Source organism: Equus caballus, unplaced genomic scaffold (assembly GCF_041296265.1).
Source record: "Equus caballus isolate H_3958 breed thoroughbred unplaced genomic scaffold, TB-T2T haplotype2-0000440, whole genome shotgun sequence".
Taxonomy (NCBI): Eukaryota; Metazoa; Chordata; class Mammalia; order Perissodactyla; family Equidae; genus Equus; species Equus caballus.
Genome location: NW_027222395.1, coordinates 2,333,398 through 2,341,054, shown reverse-complemented (window position 1 = coordinate 2,341,054; position 7,657 = coordinate 2,333,398). Strand labels below are relative to the sequence as shown.

Genomic DNA, 7,657 nt, shown 5'->3' with positions numbered 1-7,657 from the left:
AGAGAGAATTTGTGACCCAAAAAATGGGATCACACTACATATAATCTCACTATACATTATATTTTGCCTTCCACTTGTTTGAAATTAATAGGATTTTTGGAAAAAAATCAGGTGAAGTCACTTACATATACTTATTTCAATTACAAGTGTTTTTCTTTTCTACTTAAAGTTATTTATTAAGTCATTTCTGCCGGGGGTCGAGGCAGCATTTGATCGGCTGTTTGACAGGGTCCAGCCGATCAAGAAGAGCCGAGGAGTGCAGGGCGCCCCTCCACGAGAATATGAAGAGCCTGCCTTTCCCCAAGCTATGCTGAACTTTAAAAACTTGTTTTTCTTCCCTTTGTCTTATACCCCATTTTCCTACTCATGCTGTAATTTTCCAGATGGTCGCTTTAGAGAAAAGAGTATGCTCCCCCCGCGGGGTTGCTACTGAGGAAAATATGTGACCACCTGCATAAGCCTTCAGAATATCGCAAGGGGCAAGTTCCCCCCGATGAACATAGATAGTGGGAGAATTTTCCTCCCTAATGAGGGGTTCGTACTGAAGAGAGTATTTGGATCAAAGCAGCTGCCTCCTTCTGGTTGATGTTTTGCTCTTCCTTCAGTTTCCCTGATAAGCATAGATATACTTCTTCCTCTGTAGTTAAGTAGAATTTTCTTCCATGTGTTAGTTATTGAAAAATATATTATTCCCCTGCATGTGTTTGGCAAAATATTATAGAAGTCTTTTCTTAATTGCTGAAGTTGCCTTTGTGCAGGAAAAGATAATTAACCTCTGCCTCCCTAAAAGTTAACTCTGTTCCCTGTAAGTATATACTTAATCAATTAATGCTTTGTGGTTTACTCTGCAAGAACATCTGTACTGCTATATTTATCCCCCGCTAAAAAAGATATAAAAACACTGTATAAACCAGTAAAGACAGACTTGCTTTATATTTCCTTATCTCTCTGAGAGTATTTGTAGAGCTATTTCTGTACTAATCCTGAAAAATATAAAAACGACACTTGTGGACAGTAAAGTTGGACTTGCTAACACCAACCCAAGTCTCACGTCTTCTTCATTTCCCTCACTGCGTCGACGCTGTCCATCCCTCAGGAACCTGCACTCAGCTGGAGCTGGACTCCGGCAATTTCAATAATTTTAAACATATACATTGTTTCTGAGTGTTATGCATTTCAATCAAGGCTATAATGAATATTCTTGAGGAGGTATAATTACATGTTGCAGGTTAATAAATGAAGGAAAGATTCCTAGACGCAGAGTTAGTGGGTCATAAAAACATGTAATTTTAAATTTTATGGAAGACAAATGTTTCTTTTGTTAAAATAACATATGCAATGTCAAAATATATGTGCTTTTTAAATTAATGATTTTTTTAAGATCTCTGCAAAGATAAAATATTCCAACTTCAGTTCCTATCAAGAGTCAATTGGCTCATTTCCCCACACTTTTTCAGGCTCTGTATATATCACGTTTTTAAATACTTACTTGTCTGGAAAGCAAATATTTTTATATTTATATTCTAAATTTATATCCTTAATCATCAGTGGGAATACTGTAATGTTTTTAAGTCATGTTTTTGTAAATCTTTTGTCTGTGAGCTGCTTCTTCAAATCACTGCTTATTTTTTGTTACGTTTTCTTGCTAATTTCTTGAAAAAATTATTAATCTGGTTGAATTTCTCTAGTATAATCATTATTCCTTAGTCTTTGTTAGTTGTATTTCCTATAGTATAGACATTTTTAAAAATATGCAAATTTATCTACATTTTCCTTCAAAGCTTTTGGGAATTGCAACTTGCTTAGCAAGATCTAACTAAATCCAAGATAACCAGGAAAAACAAATAAAGAGAGCAACTATTATTCTTTCTTACTGTAGTTGTATTTTTTTAATGTTTACATATTTGAATTGTTACTAGTTGGGGTGAATAGAGTTAATTAGGGGTCCACACTCCTCACAACTCAAAGGCCTGGTCAATGATCGCGTTTTAATTGTTATATTTTACAAAGTATGTTTGGATATATATTAAGGATAGTTTCTCCTCATTAGAATTGCATTTTTTTTTCTTTTTCAGAATTTCCCTGACTACTCTCATGGGCTTATTTTCCCATTTCCTGTTTGTATAACAAACAGTTTTAAGTAACATACATATAAACTTTCATACTTATCAACTGTCTTTCATATTAAAAAAATCTCAAAACATATCTGTAAAACAAATAAGGTCATTTGATTCTTACCATTTTAGATGAGAAAACTATAAAAAGGTAAATGAGCTTTCTAAGATCTCCTAAGTGCACCCATTAGCTAAGGGATTGTAACAAGGGACATTGGGGCTATAGTCCAAGACGTTCTGCATCCGTTCCTCTGTATCCTCTCTAAGACTCGTGGTTTATGTCCTCAGATATGCTTTACTTTGAATGTCAGGCGTTCTTGGAATTGCAATTTCTAAGACGTTTCTGCGCATATGTGTGAATTGCAGCATTAAAGTTTTATTATCTGCCTCAAAGACTTGTGATATTTTTTCCTCAAGCAGAATATAGTACTAAAAAAGAAAAAAAAATACTGTATTTCTTCAATACCGGACCCAAGTGAGCAAAAGGGAGCGAGATTATGTTTCTGTGGATGCTGTTTCAGTCGTGTTCTACTGCCTCATGCAATGTTTATTCACTCAGTGCTTTACCTCAAGAATCAAGATCCAGTGAATGAGGGGGCATTCTCCATGTAATGAATATTTCCTAAATACTGTTACTTGGTCATTCTGCGGCTCTCTTTGGGCCTCGAGGCTTTGGCAGGAGCGTAGGAACTTGTGTCTGGAGAAGAATCAGTGGGTGGGCCATGGCAGGACTTATCTTTCCTGTCATTGGGATTAGAGGCAGTACCAGCAGTGAAGAGTGAAGACTCTAACCCTCATTTCCTGGCTTCAGAATCAGTTCTGCTCCTTTCTAGAATATAATTTGCTTAACACATATCTGCCTCAGTTTCCTTTTCCGTAAGACAACAATAAGAAGAGTGGCCACTTCTTATCACTGTGATTGGGGATAAATGAATAAGTAAATGTAAACAGCATAGAACACCTGGCTCATAGTAAGTGCTCCCTTATATATACTATCAGCATTATTAGTATCAATGTTTCTCTTCAGTTGCACTAGAGATGGATGGAACCAATGACAGTACCTGGAGAAATTTCATCCTTTTGGGGTTTTCTGATAACCCAATCTGGAGAGGATCCTCTCTGTGGTCATCTTGATTGCATATCTCCTGACCCTTGTGGGCAATAGCACCATCATCCTGGTGTCCCAGCTGGACTTCCACCCCCACACTCCCATGTACTTCTTCCTCACTGACCTCTCCTTCCTGGACCTCAGTTTTACCACCAGCTCCATCCCCCAGAAGCTCTATAACCTGAGTGGAGGTGACAAGACAATCAGCCACACAGACTGTGCTATCCAGCTCTTCCTATTCCTGGGTCTGGGTGGTGTGGAGTGTCTGCTCCTGGCTGTCAGGGCATATGATGGCTTTGTTGCAGTCTGCAAACCACTTCACTACATGGTGATCAGGAATCCATGCCTCTGCATGGCCGTGGTCTTGGTGGCCTGGGGCTGTGGGATGGCCAACTCCTTGACCATGTCCCCAGTCACACTGCTGTTACCACGCTATGAGAACCACCATGTGGACCACTTCCTGTGTGAGACGCCCACCCTGATCAGGATGGCCTGTGTCAATACAGCTGCTGTTGAGGGCACTGCCTTTTTCCTAGCAGTAGGCATTGTGCTGTCACCTCTGGTATTTATCCTAGTCTCCTATGGCTACATCATGAGGGCAGTGTTACAAATTCAGTGTCAGGGAGGCAAAAGGCCTTCAGCACCTGTGGCTTCCATCTCATGGTGGTCTCACTTTTCTATGGAAACATCATCTACATGACCACACAACCTGAGAACAGCTCTTCCCAAGACCAGGGAAAGCTCCTCAACCTCTTCTCCTGAACACCCTGATCTACACCCTCAGAAACAAAGAGGTGAAGGGGGCACTGAGGAGGCTGCTGCTGGGTGACAGAGAGGTAGGAAAGAAGTAAGGGCAAAGGGGAGAGATGGGCCTCACCAACTGGTTGTCACTTCCATCAGGGACCAGTGATGGCATCTGGAACTGTTGGATCAGATCTGGGCTTGACCTGGGCTTCAAATTTACACCTTTACCCAGACTAGCATAAAAGTATTTCAGTTACAACATTAAGTGTTCTGATGAGTGAACTGCATGACACACATCATCCAAAACTCCTTTATATGATCTGTAAAGCAGGCCCAAAGGACAAAGCAAGATAAGTGTGTGGTTATAAAGATAAGTTCCCATAGTGTATACCAGAGCGCCAAGGAGGAAACTACTTTTCTCCATCAGACTTTTGTTTCTGTAGTAGTTTGTTTTCAATTCATTAACAACTTTCTGAGTTCTTTAGTCAGAATGATCACAATCAACCACTGATCTTGGCTGACAGCCATCAAACAGGGGAATTCAGCACAGTTGGCTATTTTCTATTTCCTAAATTCCCATCAAAAGCTTTTAATTAAGTTATGGATTTTGTTCTACCTTTGTTCCCAAAATTTGACTTTTTCCATAAATTCTGATGAAGATTCTGATAAACCAAGAAGTTGACCTAAACAATGATGCATATGTAATTTAAATTTTAGAGCATTATTTCTCAGGTGTGTTTTCTATTAATGAGAAGAACCTAGTGTTTATTAAGTTCCTGCTATGAGTCGAGTGCTCGTAATTCATCTAAGACTTTCTGTGTTTGTGGGAGGTCAGCATGATTTTCATTGTCCCTATATTACCCATGTGGTACTTGAGGTGTGGAGGTTAAATCACTCACTCAAATAGAACTGAACCAAAGATTTACTCCAAGTTCTGTGACTGTCATTTCCTGCTCTTTCTATTACTACATGAATTTCTAAAGAGCAAAAATCGAAAAGTGTTTAAAAAATAGTGTCAAAGACTCTTTAGAGATAAAGAGCATGACTGGTTTGTGTTCCTTAAATAATCCAGTCCAGGGTGTATGGGAGAAAATGGTTCCCTGGAGCCTCGTAAGGTTCCTGTATGGATTTGAAGTTTTAACTGATATAGATTAACAGAGCAAAGCATACAAATTTATTTAATTCAAATTTTATGTGACACAGGGGCCTTAAATTAAACAAGCAAAGAAATAATTTTTATGATGGATTTGATGAAGAGTGGACAGTGGTGGAGAAATGTGACAGGACAAAGGAGGTATGAGCTAAATGTGATAAACTGGAGAATCATAGCAGGGTCTGTCTGTTCAGGTTCCACTCCATATCCCTCCATCTTGACAATAATGATGGTCCTTCCCTGCAAGTGTTGGGGCAGCTTTCACATGAAAGTCTTTCCACCTGCTGTAAAGGAAGGTCAGACAGTCCTTCCCATACATGCTAGTTTACAGATCTCTTTAGCTCAAAATAGTCAATATGCCAAAGTGCCATAATTTGAGGTAGCTCCTCATGAACTTCTCTCACTTAATGTAAAAGTTAATTATCTGGGATAATTGTTAAAATGCAGATTTTTATTCAGTAGGTCCTGGGAGGGCCAGAGATTCTGCATTTCTGCACACTTCCCAGGTGATGCCCTCACTGACTCTGCTGGCCCTCAGACCCTACTTTAAGGATGTAGGAAATAGATCACCCACGGCTCTCACTGCAGGCATGCAGAAGTCGGATACATTCTGGAATAAGTGGAGATTGGATTCATAGACTAAATGAAATGGGGAGGGAATAATGAGAAGAGCCAGGCCTGGGTGGGGGTGTCCTTATTCCTCTGCCATCACATGGATTCTCTGTCCCCTCTGCTGCAGAGCCTCTTTTCCAAGGCGGACTGTATTGCAACCCTTCCTTTTCTAACCTCCTCGTTCTCTCACCTCACCTCACCTTCAAGGGGACCATCCCCCCATGGGATCATTTAAGTGTAAGCAAAACAGGGTCTACTGGAAGGGGGATTCCTATGCTTCAAGGGGCCCTCATCTAAATACTCAAAACTGCTGTTTTTAAGAAACAGTGATGCTGATGGGCTGATGCTGAATAAGAGAATGAGAGTTATCTGCCTGACAGTCAGGGTTTACTTCCAAGATTTATAAAACTCCAAAATACCACCTTGGTACCAAAACAACTAAGAGTGAGATATAACAAAGAATTAGGGTGGGGCTCCCAGGACTTCTCCATGCTTATGTTCTTCTTGGAAAGAGCTTACTAGTCATCCTGCGCGAATCAGCAGAGCAGCCCCATGGGCTCTGAGGTCACAGTTTGCCAGCATTCCTTCCTCTGGGAAAAAGTCCTGGAGAGGACAAAGGAGGGTTCCATAACTTTGGTAAATACAAGCAGTTAGTGTGCGCAGTGCTGAGGGACTTTTATTGTGTTTAGTCTGCTAAAGAACAAAACTCAAGAGAATAAACTTTAAAGACTGCATTGGCTTTATTCAGTAATTCATGAATCATGCAACAACCGATCTAGCAGATTGAAAGAAGCTATGATGAGATGTACAAAATGAAACGGTTTTATAGATGAAGGAAGAGGGAGTCAGGAAGTCATATTAAGAAAAGGCAGATTGTTTATTGCAAGGTTGATTTCCTTATAAGGGTTGGCAGGGGTTTCTCTGGCAGATTACCTAGCTGGCGCTGATCAGATTGATTTCTGATAGTCTGGTGTAAGATTCCGTTTCTGGGAAAGCTGAAGCTGTAACTAAGTTGTCTCATTTTGGTGATGTTGGGCTCAGCATAAATGACTCCATTGAGTCTTGCTGTTTTGTTTTTAACAACTCTGGTCATCTTACGATGTGGGGTCACCAATAAAGACAGCTGCTGTGGAATTGGGTAAGAAACTCAACTAAATGGGTCTAAGCCAGAGAAAAGGTGATTTTACTGAGCCCTAGGCTCCCAGAAAACAGCAACAGGTCAGAAATCTCCACCACACTTTTGTGCCCTAGGAAAGGGCTGACTTTGAAGAATATCTCTTCCCCACATGACTCAGATAAGTCCCCTCTCTCAGGTTTCTCAGGCTCATAACTCTCTTGTTTGGCTGCTCTGTAAGTCCCCAGGCTCATTCCTTTTCTAGAAAATATTCCTCTTGTTGAAATAAGCTTCTTCACCCAAGATGGAGCCACTCCTGCCCAGGGTGCCATATCAGCAAACCAAACTTTTCTGTTCCCGTAAATACTCTGCTCGACCAGAAACACAGTACATCCAGTCTGTCAACCCCCAAATGCCAACCACACTCTGCCCTGCATGCTGATTTCATTGTTCCTCGATCTTTCTAAATAAGGTCAGATATGCAACCTCAGCCCATCATGCGCTGCTTCTGCAGTGCTGCCTCTAATGCTTTATGAAATTTGCTGTTGCCCAAACAACCCTAGGAAGAGCACTTCACTGTTTCTGAGGCACTGGGCTCCCCCAATCTATGGACTGTTTTCCCGTTAAAAAAGGGCAGCAAACTCATTACTAAACTGTTTTATTTTTGTCATTTGACACTCATTAAGGAACGTTCTGTCTATTGTAATAGCCTAGAAAAAGTCATCTCCTTAATTTCCAGTGCATTTGGTTTCACAGTAATTTTTTCTACATCATGTTAAAACATTAAGATTAAAATTGCGTCAAACTGTGAG

General features: G+C 40.3%; 1 pseudogene; it reads left to right on the top strand.

Annotated features, from left to right (window-relative positions):
* The first annotated feature begins 3,152 nt into the window (after nt 1–3,152).
* LOC138923069 (olfactory receptor 2W3-like) lies at nt 3,153–4,073 on the top strand (annotated as a pseudogene).
* The last annotated feature ends 3,584 nt before the right edge of the window (nt 4,074–7,657 follow it).